We start from the raw sequence: 18,705 nt of genomic DNA on the forward strand, positions 1-18,705 counted from the left end.
CAGTGAGGGAATCCAGGGAGGAGATCGATAGGGGGGCAACGGAGAGATGAGGGGCACTGGTGGAGGGTGGCAGTGAGGGAATCCAAGGATGAGATCAATATGGGGGCAACGGAGAGATGAGGGGCACTGGTGGAGGGTGGCAGTGAGGGAATCAGAGGAGGAGATCAATAGGGGGGCAACAGAGAGATGAGGGGCGCTGGTGGAGTGTGGCAGTGAGGGAATCCAAGGAGGAGATCAATAGGGGGCAACGGAGAGATGAGGGGCACTGGTGGAGGGTGGCAGTGAGGGAATCCGAGGAGGAGATCAATAGGGGGGCAACGGAGAGATGAGGGGCGCTGGTGGAGTGTGGCAGTGAGGGAACCCAAGGACGAGATCGATAGGGGGGCAATGGAGAGATGAGGGGCACTGGTGGAGGGTGGCAGTGAGGGATTCCGAGGAGGGGATCAATTTGGGGGGCTACGGAGAGATGAGGGGGGCTGGTGGAGTGTGGCAGTGAGGGGATCCAAGGAGGAGATCGATAGGGGGGCAACTGAGAGATGAGGGGCGCTGGTGGAGGGTGGCAGTGAGGGAATCCGAAGAGGAGGTGATGAGGGAGAGCCCTAGAAGTGTCACTCGCCTGATACTCCAACTCAGAAACCTCCCCTTCCCATCAAAGGGACGTTACATGGAAAAAACACTTTTTGAGAGTGATAACATTTAGAGAGAGATTTGGAAAGAAAATAATGCGTTTTACTGGGCCCTTGTAAAACTAAGGAGAGATAAGGAGGGCCCTAAAGCAGGCTCGGCTAGACGTGTGTATGAGTGACAATCGGGCCCGCAGTGGCCCACCCATGCATCCTTGGCCCACCCAAATAAAAATTCCTGGAGCCGGGCATTCTGTGCCACACCGATGCTCAGTAGGTCGTAAATTCACCCATATATTACGCCTAGGAGCCTCTCTCTATGTTCCTGGGGTGCTGCTCGGTATTCATACTTCTTAGTTTGCATATAGGGCTCAGTAGGTTGTTGATGCTTTCCAAAGATGAATGATGCACGGGGAAGGATGGTGAAGCTCTAAGCAGACACACACATTCTTTGACCTTGAGCATGTGACGGGTGCCAGGGGCATAGTACCCCCAGGGGCACCCCGCTGTCCCCCCTCCCCCATAATAGGTTACCCAAATGACACACACAAGACAGTTGGTGTTGGGTAGCAATGCTGCAGGTTTATTACATAATTCCAGAATATGTAATGGGTGGGTTATCTTACGGGCGATCCAAGGGCAGGCAACCAACTGGGTCGCCTGCCCGCCTGATGAGCCGGGCAGCGCGGGAGCGATGCCTGCCGTTGCTGCCCTCCAGGTGATTCTTTCTACGATCACGTGCCGTTGGTAATTCTACTCACGCCCCCCTTCTGGGGGCGGAGCGTCGCTTTGCAAGCCCCCGGTTGTTCAGGCCCACAACCGCCCGCAGGACTAGCGGGGCGCCGACACGGCTTCCGGGACCCTCCCACGAGGCTCCTCGGTTTTGGCTCAGGCACCCCTATGGTGCCGCGCAGAGGTACCCTTTTTACCGGCCTGCTTCCAGATCGCCCTGTAACTCCGCCTGCAACGAAAAAGAAAGCATTACAACGCTCAGAAACCCCCCCCCCCCAACGCCTACGCCGGGTAAGCGGTAGGGAGGGAAATGGAAGGTGGGCGACAAAGAGGTCGCCAGGAGGGTGGGAGAAGGCTAAATAGCCTCCCCCTCACACCAGGGGCCAGGAAGTGACACGCATTGCGCATCACTTCCGGCCAGCCCGAGGAGGGGGGCTCTGGTCTGCGTCCCCGCCCCCCCCCCGCAGTGGGAGGGGGTGTGGAGGGGTGACCGGTGCCCCAGGGGCACTAAGGTGCCGACCGCCGATTGGCCCCCTGTGGGGGCCGCGGTCAGCGGCAGTCGGAGCGTGCCACCGCCGTGGTTGCATGGGCGGGGGCCTTCCGTTCCCGTTGACAAGAATCCCAAGAAACACAACATATAGGGGAAAAGGCTCAGCTAAAAAAAAAATGTGTTCGAAGTGCTAAAATGTGGGGGTGTTCCACACGCCTTTACCCAACCCCTCCTACATATGCATGTATGGATGAAGCATCGAAATGAGAAAGGGGCAGAGGCCAATTAATTCATTTTAAGGGTGAGATTGACTGAGCAAATAATTAGAACAGTCTGCAGCTTTCACTATCGCATCATCCTTGCATCGGTGATGCCACTGCATTTGATTTATCACCAACTGCTCAGCGGTCTGCATTTTGTCTGAAAAGTCTCTCTGACTGCTCAGAAACGGTAGTAAAAACTGTAGGGTCCGCTAGCCCGTTTCTACGTTTTGCTGAGCGAAGGGGGCCGAGTTTGTTAAAATGTGAGCTGTCACCTTGCCTCCCTTGTTCCCAGCATCAGGAGGCAAAAGGACAGGGACTCCACTGGTTACTGCTATAATCGCTTCAGTGGAATGCTTGTCATCGACCTTAGAAATATGAAAAGCGGAGTCAACCTTGCTAGCTTCAAAACAGTGATTCGAAGGCTTGCATGGACCTTGAGTACTCGCTTCTACGTCAAACCAGCTCAATAAAGTAATCTCGTTTCCGCAGAAAATAGAACGAACTGTGGCAAGAATAAGTGATGCATTTTCAGACGAGTTATCTAAATATTGTGAAATACGCGCAGCCGGTGAGTTTCCTCCGAAATTCCATACAGCCGCTGCTGGCTTTCATTTAAGACTTCGGTTTCTTTTTTTCTTTCAGATGTGAAAACATTTTCTAAAAATTTTTCTTTTAATAACACTTTTGGATTTCTTCCAATTATTTAGTCTCGTTAGATCAATGTGTCCTCACCCGTATTCCTATTCATAAACAAAGATAATACTTTATAAACATTGCATTGTGAGCTCTGGTACACATTGCCTGCCTCGGCGATGCATTCGGTCTGTTTCTGCTCTACGCCCCTCCCGTTAGTTACCCTTTTAGAATTTGAATTAATATAACACACAATCTTGAATTAAATTATATGTGGTGATAATGAATCTGCTTGTGTTAGGTGCTGCCTAAACACTCAAGCCTATCAGGCAACTGGCGTATTATATCCCATATTTCCTTAAATCTTCCCGTTTTGACTCTCCGTGCATTTTCCTCCGACGGCGCATGAAGAACCAGACCTGCCATTCATAAAGGACTACATCTCCCAGGGCGCATTGGCTCCTGGTGCTTGCCCCGCCCCGCACAGCCCAGCCCATCCCAACTGCGAGAAGGAGAGGCAGACGCGGCGAGGAGCTCGCGGATTCATCCCAGGCTACAAGTGCTTCTCGCTCTGTCAGACTTTCACACCGCAGCACGTGACGGGCCGCCCTCTGCTGAATGAATGCCAGCGCCTAGAAGAGGTAAGTGGTCCTCCGGATCAGAAATCAGTGCGCAGATGTGTACCCGCTTGAGACTGGCATCCCTCTGCACTGGCAAGCCGCTTCTAGTTATGCAGCTGGCACATATATTTTGCCAACACAAATTCAATTGCATAATTAATCTGCAGTGTAATGACGTGAGGAGAAAATGTATGTTTACACGTGTAAAGTAGAAACAGATAATCATGTGAAGAGTTTGTCCAGTTTAATTAATTGTGGGGCTTTTTGCAGTGTCACAAGCGCACTGCACCTGTTCTGTGATTATTAAGCCATGTCGTACCAGGGTTTGGTGGGGTCGTGGCATCTGACATTTATCTCCGACATTACCCTTAAGCATTTATCTCGGACACAGACCACCAATTGTATTTATGATTGAAGTTTCCGCCGGCATTATTTGGATGTAGTAGTGACTGCCGCTGCTGTCGTTGGATCACAATGTCAATAACATATTGTTTATCAACCCTGATATCACGTCCGTTTTTAAGCTCTGCTGCTCCCTGGGGGTTATCAGACGTCCCCCGCAGCTCTGCAGCCACGGTCCTGTCGAGCAGAAGGGGGTGCTAACGCGAGCGGGGCACTTACTGCTCTTTGATAAAGACACGAGGTCTTGCCCTGACTACTGCACTCTCCGCCCTCGCTGTTACTAACATACAGAGGCTGCAATTATCCTATTTATTTTTTTCTGAATTCATCGTCTAATTGGATACCGAGTGAAAGCGTAATTGGGCGCCTCTGAGGTTCTCTGGCAAATTGCATTATTTTTATACTGCCGTTTATTAGTGGTTGCTTGTGAGTTAGTTACTTGAAGAATAGCGTTCCAAGTTCAACCCCCGGATAGCTGTGCCACCCCACTCCAACCCTCCCACCCGAGATGCGAGCACGAGTGAGAAAGGGGCCCAGTTCCGGCTGGTAATGCAATGGGACATTCAGTTACTGCTATGCTGGGGTTTCCGAAGTTTTGCTGTGTAACGTTAGGCCGTGTTATGCATGCACATTAGAATAGCGCCTATCACTATTGCTATGGCGTCGTAGCGCATTCTCTGTTTGGGCATCCATACTCTTTCCACATATGCGTTGGGCTTTTATATAGTCTGTTGGAGAGTTTGTTGATCGGGGGCACAACTTATGTAAAACCATGGTTGTGAATAGTTATTATTCAAGCATGATAAGACCAATAATAAAAAAGACTCCATTAACATTAAAAACGTTGCCATCAGTACTCAAATATAACAATTAGTGCGATGATAGCTATCTGACAGGAAGGTGAAGTGCCTCGTTTCCTCGCCTCGCTGTGCCTGGCAGAGGATAGGCGCTTTGCAGATGTCCGTTTAGATATTTCTCATTTATCACGAGTGTTACATTGCATTTAATATTCCAATCGATCCTTCCGCGCCTGGGCGTGATTTCTGTGGCGTAGCTCTACCCGCCTGAGGTTTAAATGTCTTCTTTATTATATCTTGGAGTCAATTTCTCACTTGCCGTCCATGGCTACTGACGGGAATGGTAAGGTGAAAATTCCTGCTGGAATGTGAAAAACGCGAGGGTTTGGACAGCTGCTCGAGGTTACTCCTATCGACAGTGAAGTTATTTTATTCTTTTTACCGCTTGAAATTTGGCTGAAGAAACGTAAGCCAAAGCCGGCGGTAATATGCTGATAATGGTGCCTAGCTTCCCTTGGTTTCACCAGTGCATGTGTATATACATATGTGTATACGTATTGATATTTTTAAATTGATCAGAAAGTTAAAATTGATCAATTTTTTTGAACTCAGACATACCCGCACTACTATCACTCCTCCTCCCTCTTTACCATCACTAACTGAGTGCGATATGCCGGAAACTGACATTGCTACGGTTCGGATCCCGCATGAATTACAAGCCATGTCACAGTCTCCTTCCGCACAGCACATCTTACGCCAAGAAGGCATTGATACATCAACAACTATAGTGAATCCGTTCAAAGCACAGGCTACTTTCACTCCAATGATGCCCAGAGATTCTATTGATACTTTTAATGATGTCACTATCGATGAATTGAAGGAATTAAATTACAAAAGTACTGAGAAGCGATGTAGACATCAATACAGTAACAAGCAATGCTTTGCCCTAATCAGAAGACTATACAAGAATGATCAGGTTGTGGTTAATAAATCCGACAAAGGGGACAATATTGGGCTTTGTCCCAGATCGCAATATCTCGAAGAGGCACACAGGTACTTGAACGATGATTCCTGTTCCAAAGTATCAAACAGTCAGGAAGTCCCTAAAAAGAGTAAAGAATTGAAAAGGAAACTCGATAACGTCAAAGCAGAAGGACTTTTGACTACGGATGAGTTCCTCTCCCTCAACAATGAGACACCTGTGCTCCCGGCGCTGTATTTTCTTCCTAAGGTACACAAGGGCAGGTCACCGGTTCCTGGACGTCCGATCATCTCAGCTTGCAATAGCTTATGTGAAAATTTGTCCAAATATGTGGATTACTTCCTGCAGAATTCCGTCACACACTTCCCGTCATACCTTCGTGACACAAGTGATTTTCTGCTCAAGATACAAGACATCCCGTGGTCTAATAACTATATTCTGCTGTCTAAGGATATTACTTCCCTTTACACGAGCATCAAGCATGTGATGGATTGAGAGCCTGTGAACAGTTTTTAAAGGACAGACCAATACATTGTTTTAGACCTAATAAGCACATTTTGTTCATGATAGAATGGTGACTCAATAATAATTTCTTTATGTTTGACAGGGTAATTTATCAACAGTTGAGGGGTGTCGCGATGGGAGCCTGCTTCTCTCCTAGCTACGCATGTTTACATGTAGGCTGGAGGGAGGACCAGGTCCTCAAGGTGGTGCATCATGCAGCTTGGAGTGCACACGTAGTCTCATGGCTCCGTTACATTGGTGATGCTTTTGTTATTTGGAATGGCACTAAGGAGAGTGCACTTGTGTTTATTGCTGCTTTGAATGAAAATAAGTTCAATTTTGAGTTCAATGCCACCATTAGCTCTACCTTCATAGAATTTCTAGATGTCACCATCTATATAGAGAATGATTCAATCCATTCCAGGTTACATCACAAATCTACTGTTGGCAATTCCACACTGCATGCATCTAGTATTCATCCTTGGCACCTCATAGCCAGTATCCCTTATGGCGAGATGCTTCGGCTCCGCAGGATTTGCGGTTCTGATGGCGATCTTAAACAGTGTCAAGATGATGCCCACCGTAGATTTTCAGCTCGTGGGTATTCTGAAAAAATAATCACTAGAGCTAGAACCCGAGCCAACGCCATACCTAGGGAATTCCTGTTGACAGTTAGACAAGGTAATGAACAGAACAGCATCTCTATCAGTCCCGATGCTAGTGAGGATGGAACAGTTGATACTTGCTTAGTCATCACATATAGTAAAGAAGAATGTGCCAGTAGATCTATTATTAACAGACAATGGTGCATCATTCTGACTGACCCCGTCCTAGACCCCCTAGTTGCTAAGCGACCAACAATCACATACCATCGTGCTTTCTCGATGAGAGATGCGCCAGTCAAGAGTAGTCCCGAAATAATTGTAAAATCTAATTGGCTCACCGACATTAAGGGTTTCTACAAACGCAGTACCTGTAGGGCCGGCTGTTTTGGGATCAACGCCACCCAAGTTGCTGCCACTTTCCACACTGAACCCATTATGATTAACAGTAGATACACTTGCAGAACGGAGTACGCAGTGCATTTATTACAGTGCAATTGTTGACTTGGATATGTTGGCAGCACCAAACTCCAAGTCCACATGGAATCTTGCATAACCTGAGGGCTATCGTTAACAATGACCCCTAATATCCAGTAGCCAGACATTTCAAGGAGGTACATAACAACAACCTCGACCACCTCAAATACTTTGTCATTGACAGTGTGCCCACACTGAGGTGCAGAGGTAACCGCGAAAAAAAGCTAAGGCAGCTGAAAACACGCTATATTTTGGAGCTCAATACTAATACACCCTCTGGTCTGAATATTAGTGAAGATCTTTACAATTATCTGTGAATACTGTGTTGGCATCCATGTGATAGCTTCTGTTGACCATTAGCTTTGACCTCTATTTTTGACATTTATTGTGTTCTGTTTCTCTAATCATTGCATTTAAGCATTCATATATGTATATACTTCCTGCTAACCTTGATATACTTGTATGTTCTGCTTTAGTTTGACCATGCTGGATGGCGGGTATTCATAGTATTCGTTCCGGCCGGAACATATTGACATCCAAGCATGAACTCGTTGTTTGCATTAACTTCGATTCCTAGAATTCCACACTAGGATCTAACGCAAGTCCATTTTAATGTTTAAAACATTTTTGATTGTTTTTTTATATTTCTATTCACTTGAACGCTTCTTTTTGATATCTAGCACTTGTACGTCATTGGTTTTGTACGACAATTTCATTTGCACTAACTTTTTGTCCCCAGCCCGTCCCGTTATGGTGACACGCATTACAGCGCAGTTTATAGTGGCTCATTAGCTGTTTTCTATTTGTTTAAGACCAATGGCACATTTGTAATTCCCACATTTGTTGGCGATGTGCTACATTTCTTTCTGCGCTTTGTGGTCTGTAAATTATTGACATTAGCTATTTTACAGAAAACTGGTGTCTTTTCTCCATGTCTATACTTGGAGACAGTATTGGTGTAGGTACTGCAATATTTTTGAATTTGTATTTACCTTAGCTATGCACTGTGCAGTTATACATGTTAGATTATCTTTGGTAATAATGATATTTGTTCTTTGTACTAAAGGTTGTCACCAATGGCCATCTATTATATAGCTAGTCTATCTACAATGTCCATCCACTTACCTGTGTGTCATCGAACATGTGACTACCTGGGGTCTGCTCGTAATGCACATTGTGGTGAAAAAAAAGTAAAAAAAGAAAAGTAACTTACCTGGTTATAAAAGACGTTACTTGCACTTAGCGCGTTATGTGATCAAGGCCGCAGGTCGGAGTCCAAAACGCGTCATTTGGACTATATTCTAACAAAATAAATCCACACATCAACTGGAGTCTGTGCCTGTGTTGTTTATCCTTTCCGGTAAAACTTGGGATTTCTTTGTGATATATATATATATCCTTCTCAAACGGTTCACCTTCGTTGGAGTATGGCAGTGCTCAGTATTGGTGCGACGCCCGGCAGCAGAAGCACGCCGCTTAATATCAGCACACAATCCTTCGTCAAGAAAGAAAATTGGGCCGCACTGCCACAGGTTTTGCAATTTTTGAAATATATATTTCTCCTTTTCAAATCATTCACAGGGATACAGTCATTCGCCTGTATCCCTGTGAATGATTTGAAAAGGAGAAATATATATAAAAAAGATTGCAAAACCTGCGGGAGTGCGGCCTAATTTTCTTTCTTGACGAAGGATTATGTGCTGATATATATATGCGTCACTTAAAAAATGAAATGTTACAGGGGCAGTATAGTTAGAAAACAACATAAAAAAACATAGAAATTCACTGAAAAAAACAAAGGTTTCAGGGATGTTATAGTTAGGCTCAAATCTCACTCCTAAAAAACCGGTGAAATTCCGCAGATATAGTTAGCTTAAGCCCCCCGCAATGCACTGCTTATGACGTAAAATATTACATCACTCATGACATGGTCAGTGGCATCACTGACGGCATTATAGCAGGAGCCGGGCCTGGGGGATGGTGGTCCCCAGGGCCATGTATGGCTTCAGGAGGAGGGCTGCACTGCCGCCCTTCTTTGATTTTTGCAGGCCTGCCCTGGGGAGGTGGTGGCCCTCAAGACCAAAATCAGCCCGGAGTGGGGGGCATGCAGACCCTCCTTCTAAAAAAAAAAAAAAAGCCTTTGGCAGGTGGTGGTCCATGGGGCATTGGGGGGGGAGGTCCACATAGCCCCCGCTCTGTATTTAACTTAGCCCTGTGGTGGTCCCAGGGTCTCGGGGGGGGGGGAAGTCCAAGCGCACTATGCGTTTTTAAAATGAAGCCCCAGGAGGTGGTGGTCCCCGGGGCATAATTAAGCCCACGGAAGGGGGCCCCATGCACCCCCCCTTTAAAAACTAAAGATAAAAGCATGTACACAAGCATGGGAGACCCCTATTGTTTTTCTTTTTCACGTTCAAGCAGGAAATAGTAGGAAAAGTTGGTCCTCAAATCTAAAAAAGTTTTCTTTCATTGCAATCCGGGCACAATTAACACCATTTTTTACATCCTTTGGTATTGGAGATGCCCACATATCTGAGAGACACTAAGGATGTCCTTAATCTGGTAGAGACTATTGAATTCAATAAAGAGAATGACTTCTTGGTCTCATTCGATGTGGAGTCACTCTACACCAGTATCCCTCAGGATGAGACCCTTGCAACAGTGGAGACACTATTATGTGAGAGAGTGCCTAATTCCATTACACCCATTTTTTTCATTGTTAATTGTGCCCGGATTGCAATGAAAGAAAACTTTTTTAGATTTGAGGACCAACTTTTCCTACAAGTGTCCGGTACCTCAATGGGTAGTGTTTTTGCTCCTAGTTTGGCCAACCTCTATATGCACAGTTTCGAACAAGAACACATCTTTGGCGCTCTCAATCCATTCAGACATCATATACGTTGTTGGAAGCGCTATATCGACGATGTACTGGTGGTTTGGTCTGGCACAGATGCCTCCATCAATGAGTTCAAGACTTGGCTCAATACTCAGAATGCTTTTCTTCGCTTCACCTGCAAGTTTAGCAAGTTATCTTTGCCGTTTCTTGATGTCCTCATTTCTCCTACAGAAGGTGGTGGTCTTAGTACTGAATTGTTCAGGAAGCCAATGTCTAAAAACTCTTTGTTATTATTTGACAGTTTCCACCCAAAGGCTTTACGCCAGAACCTTCCTTTCGGACAGTTCTTGCGGATTAAGAGGAACTGCACTACAATGGCCAAATATAAAGACCATGCTCAGGACCTAGCAGATCAGCTCTTGGTGAGACATTATCCAAAGAAACTGATTAAACAATCATTGAAACGTGCAGGCAACAACAATAGGGCTGCTCTATTGGAACCCAGACAGGTCAAAGAAACCACTAAAAGAATCACCTGTGTCAATACATTCTGTACTCTTTCTAATAAGATTAAAAAATGTATTCTATCCAATTGGAAGATTTTGAACATTGACACTATACCACTCGAACGTCCCCTCTTTGCATTTAAACGCAGCTGTAACATCAGGGATCGGCTGGTACACACCCGCCCACGTGAGGTTGCAGTTAATCAGCAGAACACACTTTGGAATCTTCCTCCAATACGTGGCCATTTTCCCTGTGGCAGCTGTGCGGCATGTGTCAATACCAAACACACCACTGAAATTGACATAGGGACCTCCAGACCATGGACCCTTATGAGTCACACGAATTGTAACAGCAGTAATGTGATCTACCTGATTACTTGTCCCTGTTCTCTTCGGTATGTGGGGATGACCACTAGACGAGTAAAGACGAGGATATTAGAACATAAAAGCACCATCCGATGTAAGAAAACATCCACCAGACTAACCCAACACTTTGTCACAGCACAACACTCACCTCAAGAACTACAGTGGACGGTAATCGAACAACCCTTTATTCCTTCACACATTACTGACACCTCAGCTTTTCTTTTTAGAAGAGAACAACGTTGGGTATTCAAGCTCAATTGTTATGAGTCTGGTCTGAACGATGATATTCCTTGGGTTTCTCTCTAGTACCCACTTGGCTTAGACCTGGACATTACCAATGAACAATAATTCAATACATGTGAATTTTCTGTACCTGGTTTAGAGCCTTATCTGACCCTCACACCTGTCCCCACGGGCAGGTTTATATGATAATTTCCTATGCCTTCCCTTCATCTTATGTTGAGACGGATGCTCAGCATTCTGGTGTATGTGGTCTTTTTTGTGCCCGATGTGGAGCCCTGTCTGGCTCGTACACTTTTGCTGGATGGGTACTCGCTCTCACGGGCGGGGCATGTGTGACTGCTTTCGGTGCCTTGCCTTGATGTTGAGCTGTGGTGGATGCAGGCCACTGTGTTTTGCGATCTACACAATGTTTTTTGCTGTATCTGGATACCTGGATGGCTGTTCCTACATTGCAGTTGCGGTGTCTGCCCCTTTTGGGGCCTGAGGGCACGTTGTGCATCAGTACTTATATGTGTGTGGCTCTTACCCCCGTTTTTTGCTTGCTTGGTATTTGCTTGCTTTCTCTAACAAGTCGATTTCCGTCTTTTTCAATGCACTGTTTACGCGCATGCGCGCAAGTTCGGTTCCTGTCACTGAAGCTGCGCACTCTGACACCTTCCCTTGAGGGTTTACTATTGAACAGACGCATGCGCGGAGAATCAGCGCCCGCTCATGGACATGCTCAGTCGGCTCTGTGTGAATTTCTCGGCTGGGAGCAGGCGCGTTTAAACCTCCATTAGGCTCCTCTTTTTATTATACCCTCAGGTGAATGTAATCAACGCAGAGAATGCCGGGTATATAAGGCGGGGCCCTGTTACGTCTGGTTACCTCCGGCAGCAGGCTCACTCTGCCAAGAAGTACCGACGGACAGGTAGGACCGCCTTTATTCCCCTGCTATGTTTGTAGCATTGGTTTTTGACTTTACTTGGCTGGACCTTAAAGATTGATATATCGTTTTTCCATTGGACCTTCGGGCTTTTCCAGTATAGCTCTCAGGTCATTGTCTAAGCTGTACCTGTAGCCTTAACATACTTGCCTAGGTCATTTTGTTCCATTAGACCTTTTTGGCTTGTGAGTACTGCTCCCACGTCACACGTTTATGTTGGTGTTATGCCGTGGGTTGCTTTTCTTTTAGTCATCTCTCCTTTTTAATCTCCAGGTGATGTAGTCCCTTTCATGCAATAAAAGAGATCAAACAGTATTATGCATGCTATAGCTGGCACATGCAGGGACTCACAACCTAGTTCGTTTTCCTTTCTTGTTCATTTGTAGAGCGGTGCTCCCTTCCTGAGCGGTTGCCAGGCGTAGGTGAGGTCTCATACCCAGCAATTGCGGGTAAGAGTTTCTATACTGTGTGGGTTCACTTTTGTCTGGTCCCTTGGCCTTTTGAGTGTTTCACAAACATATATTGTGCTGTTATTCATTGTACATATTTTTTCACCCCCATAGGTATGAAGAAATCTATTCACTAGGAGACCCAAGTTTGGTTCTTAATATCCTTTGAAGTTACAAACCATTCATTTACTTTCTCACCTTTTTTTGAGCAGCAGCAATTTTTGCGTAGGTCCTGATGAAAGCCTGATACGGCTGAAACATGTCGACCATTTGTCATTACACCTGAGCGGCTGATATCCATGCCGTTTGTGTACTGCTTTTTTAATCCTGACACTAGGCAGATATAGATTAAAATTGTTTTTCTGCTCAGTAGTCAGTTTTAACATCTCACACACACTTTATTATTTGCGCTGCGTCCTCACTCACACATTATACTCATCATAGGTGGGTTTAGGACACCCAATACATTCCATCAAAACATCCCTGAGCTCCTCCCTCACAGTGAGGGGGTTGTAGCCCTCAAAGGAACTAGGTTTTTCCTTTGGGAGGAGAGTCCCTATGATGAAGCATGTCACCATTGGTGAGTGAGGGATTACGTCCTTAAAGGGATCTGCCCTTAGTTAACCTCTCTAGTATATTTATTATTTTGTTTCTACATACTCTTTTCTATTGAGAAGTTTGGCTCACATGTACAATTGACTTGTGATTAGACCCTAGGATTTCTTGGTTTATAATATTCCTGCATTGCCCCCTTTTGTTTAAAAAAAAATGTTTTTGTGGATCTTGGCAAAAGCCGAGTCCAAAGATGGTTGCCAACACTTCCTGGTTGAAGTGTTGGCAGCTAATCAGATTTGAGCATGGAGACTGTCGGATCCTCCGAGAATCCGCGTTCCATTATATCCAAATTTGGATTTCCCTTAATATTTCCAAAACAACTGAATGGATTTACACCAATTTACACAAAGGTCACTTTCTGGATCAACAGCTACCTTTCTGCCAAATTTGGTGTAATTCCATTCAGCGGTTCGGATGTAACTGTGTCTAAAATCCCGATGGCAAATTGCATGGGGAAAACACGTTTTAGGACTCCCTGTTTTTCTTGAGCCCCGCTTGACGGATCACCCAGAAACGTATAAGGCAGCTGAAGTGAGAGGCAAACTAGTTATGAAAATTTGGTGGGGATTCTTCAAGTGGCGCAAAAGTTATTGGTTAAACAAAAAATGCTTTTCCTATGGAAACTAGGTCCTAACTGTAGCTTATATATATATATATATATCATCTACTGGCAGTCGCCAGTAGGTAGTTATAGTTAGGACCTATTTTCCATAGGAAATCCGCAACATTCTATTTGGAATAACGTTGGCGCCAATTGACGAATCTTCGCGAAATTTTCCAAACTTTTGGCCAGCTCTGGTCTGCTCCTATCCTGAAACTTTCACGGTGATTCGTCAAGCGGAGGCCGAGAAAAAGGGGAGTCCCAAAATGCGTTTTCCCCATGCATTTTCCCATAGGACCTGTTGACGCAGTTACAGCCCGAACTGCTGAACGGAATTACACCAAATTTGGCAAAGAGGTAGTCCTCAGTTCAGACTCGTGCCTTTTGCTTAAATGGTGTAAATCCGTTCAGTAGTTCCAGAGAAAATTAGAGTTAAAAAGATAGATATATCTGGCGGAGCCTAACCACACATCTCATAGTGAGATCTGATTGGCTGTCAGTACTTCATCCAAGAAGTGTTGGCAGCCATCTTGGGACCAATATACATGATAGCACCTCATTAAAAAGCATTGCAGTTAATAGAAGGTTTTAAGACTTTAGTTACTTTATAAATCATTTGTTGATGTGATCCATACTCATTTTAGGAATTGTGGTGTGTTCTAAAGGGATTTTACCATGTGAAAAAGCCTTCTGCTGTGATATCATGAATCATGTTTGAGAGAATACTATTTTCTCATGCTTTTCCCACAGAGGTTTGGAAGGTGATCTATAAGCTAAACTGAGAGCATATTTTCTGTAAATTCACATTATCTTTCTCAGTCGTGTGAGAATGAAGTCTGACATTCTCAGTAAAACATGTACATCCAACAAGGGCAGAGACTGTCAGTTGATTCATTTGTGTTCTACTGCAGCTTCCCAGAGTGTTCTAAAGAACAACTAGAGCGGTAACAGTCCTACTTATGACAAACGTATTGCACACCTGAAGCCATCTTGATTGGAATAAAGTGGTAACTCTTAAAACATTTAATTTAAAAAGGGAACACAATGAGGGGGTTAATTTTGCCATAGAAAATATGATTAGTGCTGCAGAAAGAAAAATTAGGGCACATTTTGAGTGACTTCTCAAATCCTCTTCTATTTCATTAAAAAATTCTGACATGCAGACTGAAACATGCACTTTGAATACCAGCAGCAGACTTCCCTGGTGAGCAGTAGCTTTACTACAGTGATCTAATCGGCAACTAGAGTGCTAACATTCAGAATTTATGGCAAATGTGTGACACATCTGAATGCCTTCTTGATGAAACTAAAATAAAAAACTGAAAGTATTTCCTACTGAGGAGACTGCAGTAAATGAGGAAATTAGGAAACTTCATAACAAATAAATCTCCCAAGATGGCCACCAGAGACAAAAGAGCCCAAATGTAGCCCAAATATCACCCAGATGTAGCCCAAGTATAGCCCAATGACAGAATGTCCCAAAGTGTTCTTAAGAACAACTAGAGCGCTTACTGTCTGACTTATGATAAAAGCATGGCACACCTGAAGCCATCTTGATTGGAATAAACTGGTAACACTTAAAACATTTAATTTAAATAGGGACACAATGAGGGGGTTCCTTTTGCCATAGAAATTATGATTAGTGCTGAAGAAAGAAAAATTAGGGCACATTTTGAGTGACTTCTCAAAATCCTCTTCTATTTCATTAAAAAATTCTGATATGCAGACTGAAACATGCACTTTTAATACCAGCAGCAGACTTCCGTGGTGAGCAGTAGCTTTACTACAGTGATCTAATGAGCAACTAGAGTGCTAACATTCAGAATTAATGCAAATGTGTGACATATCTGAATACCTTCTTGATGGAATCAAAGTAAAAACTGAAAGCATTTCCTACTGAGGAGACTGCAGTAAATGAGGAAATTAGGAAACTTCATAACAAATAAATCTCCCAAGATGGCCACCAGAGACAAAAGAGCCCAAATGCAGCACAAATATCACCCAGATGTAGCCCACATGTAGCCCAATGACAGAAGTGTGCAAAACACTTATTGTTTGTGTATTTGCAGTTTTATATAGTGCAGATTTGTCAGGTATTGGAGTGCTTTACATGAGCATTGGTTACATCACACAAGATCAAATTCATTTTGGTTGTAGACATGGGGAGATTAAGTGATTTGACCAGAATCACAGAATGTTGAGCTGAAGCAGAAACTCCAACCTGGTTCCCCAGTTGCAAAGTCTGCAGCTCTGGAAGTAACACCACATCCTCTCCCCTAGGTGCAACATTTAATCAAGTGGTCGACTGGATAAAAAAACATAAAGATTACAAATAATTTAAAAGTTCTTTGTCGCTATTTGAAAACTCAGAAAATATGTCCTCATTTTAGTTTTTTAGAGCACTAACCATAATTTTGATGCAAATAAGACCCTCTCATATATGTAATTTCTAAAGGAAATGCTCTAGGTATTACAGTTTTGATTACATCAAGATGACGTCAGGCGTTCCACACTTTTGTAATAAATATAGAATGTTAGCAATCTAGTTGTTCATTGGGATACTGTTGAGAGGCAGAGGCCAGGGGCACGGACTCTGAAAATTGAAGGTAGATAGGAGAGTGCTGAGGCAACAATTTGAAAACACTGGGCAGGCAGGAAGGGAAGTGGCAGCACAACAGACTATGCAGGGCAGTGGAAAGGGGGGCAGGGGCAACAAACCAACAATACAGGACTGGCAAGAGAGGCTGTGGCAATATAATAGACCATTGTGGGCAGAAGGAAGAGGCAGTTGTAGTACAACCATACATGCCAACAGACCCGTTTCAGCCAGGAAACGTCCAATGTTTTTAAGCTCAAATGGGCTTTATTTGATCTGTCTCCTGTCTACAATCTCCTCTTTTTCAATGTAACTCAAAGGGGAAAATCAATCCCCAGTTTTGTTTCAAAATCTCCCTCTTACCAAGTTCAAAATGTTCGCAAGTATGGTACATTGGATCATGGTAGGCAGGAGGAATTGGGGTAGGGACATGGACTCGGATGACAGAGGACAGGAGGGACATGGAGAGGTGCACCAAACTGACCCTACAGGGCAGGCATCAGGGTTTGCAGCAGCACAATACACCACACAGGGCATGCGGGACAGGAGTGCAGCACAACAATCCATAGAAAGCAATAGGGAGGGGACAGGACCATGCACATGGACAACAGAGAACAGAGGGGAAAGAGGCAATGGTAGCTAGCTGACCATAATGGACAGACAGGAGAGAAAGCTGCAGCATACCAGACCATAAAGGGCAGGAGGGACGGATCAGGGACATTACAATGGAACAGACAAGCTAGGAGGGAGGGAATAGGGGTCTGCACATGGAAACAGAGGGCTGGGGGCAAGGGGGCAGGGCAGAAGCAGCAAGATGACCATGGAGGTCAGGCAGGATGGGCACGAGAAACAAGACACACCATGGAAAGCAACAATGAGACTATGATGGCATACACACAGACCATGGAGGGAAGGTGGGAGGGGGTCAGGGGCAGCTAGCTGACGACACAGGGAAGGTGGGAGTGGCCATGGCAGCACAGAAGACCATGCATGGCAAGCGGGAGGGTTAGTGGCAGCACAATGGCTGTGATGGGCAAGAAGGAGGGTGCAGTGGCATGCACAAAGGACCATGGAGAATAGAAGGGAGGGTCAGGACCTGGGCACAGACAAGAGAATTCAGGGGAAGGGGCCTCACAACAGACCACGAGGGGCAGGCAGGAGGAGCAGTTGCAGCACAACAGACCAGGGAGGGCAGAAGGGTGTGGCAGTAAAATGGACCATGGAGGACAGGAGGAAGGGGATAGGGGCATGGCATGTGGACAGGCAGGGTGGAGGTGGCAGGGACAGGTTACAGTCATCTGACAATGCTAGGCAGGTAGGAGGGGAGTGACAGCTCAACAGAACACTCAGAGTAGATAGGAGTGGCAGGTCCATGGAACTTGGTGGGCAAAAAGGATGGAGCAGGGGCATGCACAAAGACATCAGAGGGTAGGGGGAAGGAGAATACGGGCAGCAAGCTAAGCACAGAGGCTAAGCAGGAGATCAATGATGGGCCATAGAATTGGGCAATGGAGGGCAGGAGGAGTGGACTGGTACATCATGCTAAATGGAGGGCAGTGGCAGCACATCAGACCATGCATGGCAGGAGGGAGGAGGCTAGTCTATGGATTAAGACAACAGAGGATAGGGAGGAGGTGGATGGGGCAGCAAGCTAACTGTTCTGAGAAGGTGGGTATTAGTAACTTTATTGTTTTTAAAATGTGTGTCTGTGTGAACTACTTAAAATATGAACAAGTATGCAGCATAATCTCACTTTTATTCAGGAAGAAGAGGACGTTTGTGACTGTGACTCCATGCTCACTTTGCAGAAACACCCCCTGACCCTCCACCCCCATCGCAAAATGTAATGCCCGTGAAAAGGGTAGGTGGATGCAGTGTTATATAGAACATAGTCGTGAGAGCACGATTGAAAATGAAAACAAGATATAGTATATGGTATAAACTATGCACCAAAAAGTCTGATATAAGATGAACCGGGTAGTGAAATATAATATGCAATACGTTGTGCGCAGTGACAGATTCATTGGAGAGCGCGAGATAGCACAGGCACTAGGGCGTGCAATGCGATATGCGCCTTGGAATGTAATCTGCACAGGGCAATGTTGTGTAACCTAACTAGTCTCTAAAGTTGTAATATAAAATATGTGCTGGGGAGTGTAACATTGCATATGCACTGTGACAAAGATATGGATCCCAGATTGTAATATGTATGGCATAGCGCTGTGCGTTATAACATAGGCATCGAGGAAGGCACGTTAGATGGGACAATATAACCCGTGCGAAGGCAAGTGTGGCATGACATATTCACTGGGTGGTTTTACAGTGCACATGGGCTAGAGAGTGTCATAGCATACGCACTAGCTGGTGGAATACAACACAGAGGTGTGTGGCACTTGGCGGGCACTGGTGGGTGTAACACAGCATTGGGCTCAGCCAGGAGCATGCT

General features: G+C 45.2%; 1 protein-coding gene across 1 annotated transcript in view; it reads left to right on the top strand.

Moving 5' to 3' along the window:
• Window positions 1–3,264: 3,264 nt before the first annotated feature.
• The window catches only part of TMEM74 (transmembrane protein 74), a 331,834-nt gene continuing 316,393 nt past the window's right edge, over window positions 3,265–18,705 (top strand). Inside the window, exon 1 of the mRNA XM_085604074.1 lies at window positions 3,265–3,382. The gene's annotated coding sequence lies outside the window, so the exon portion shown is untranslated. The remainder of the gene's footprint in view (window positions 3,383–18,705) is intronic.

Source organism: Triturus cristatus, chromosome 5_1, assembly GCF_964204655.1.
Source record: "Triturus cristatus chromosome 5_1, aTriCri1.1, whole genome shotgun sequence".
Classification (NCBI taxonomy): domain Eukaryota; kingdom Metazoa; phylum Chordata; class Amphibia; order Caudata; family Salamandridae; genus Triturus; species Triturus cristatus.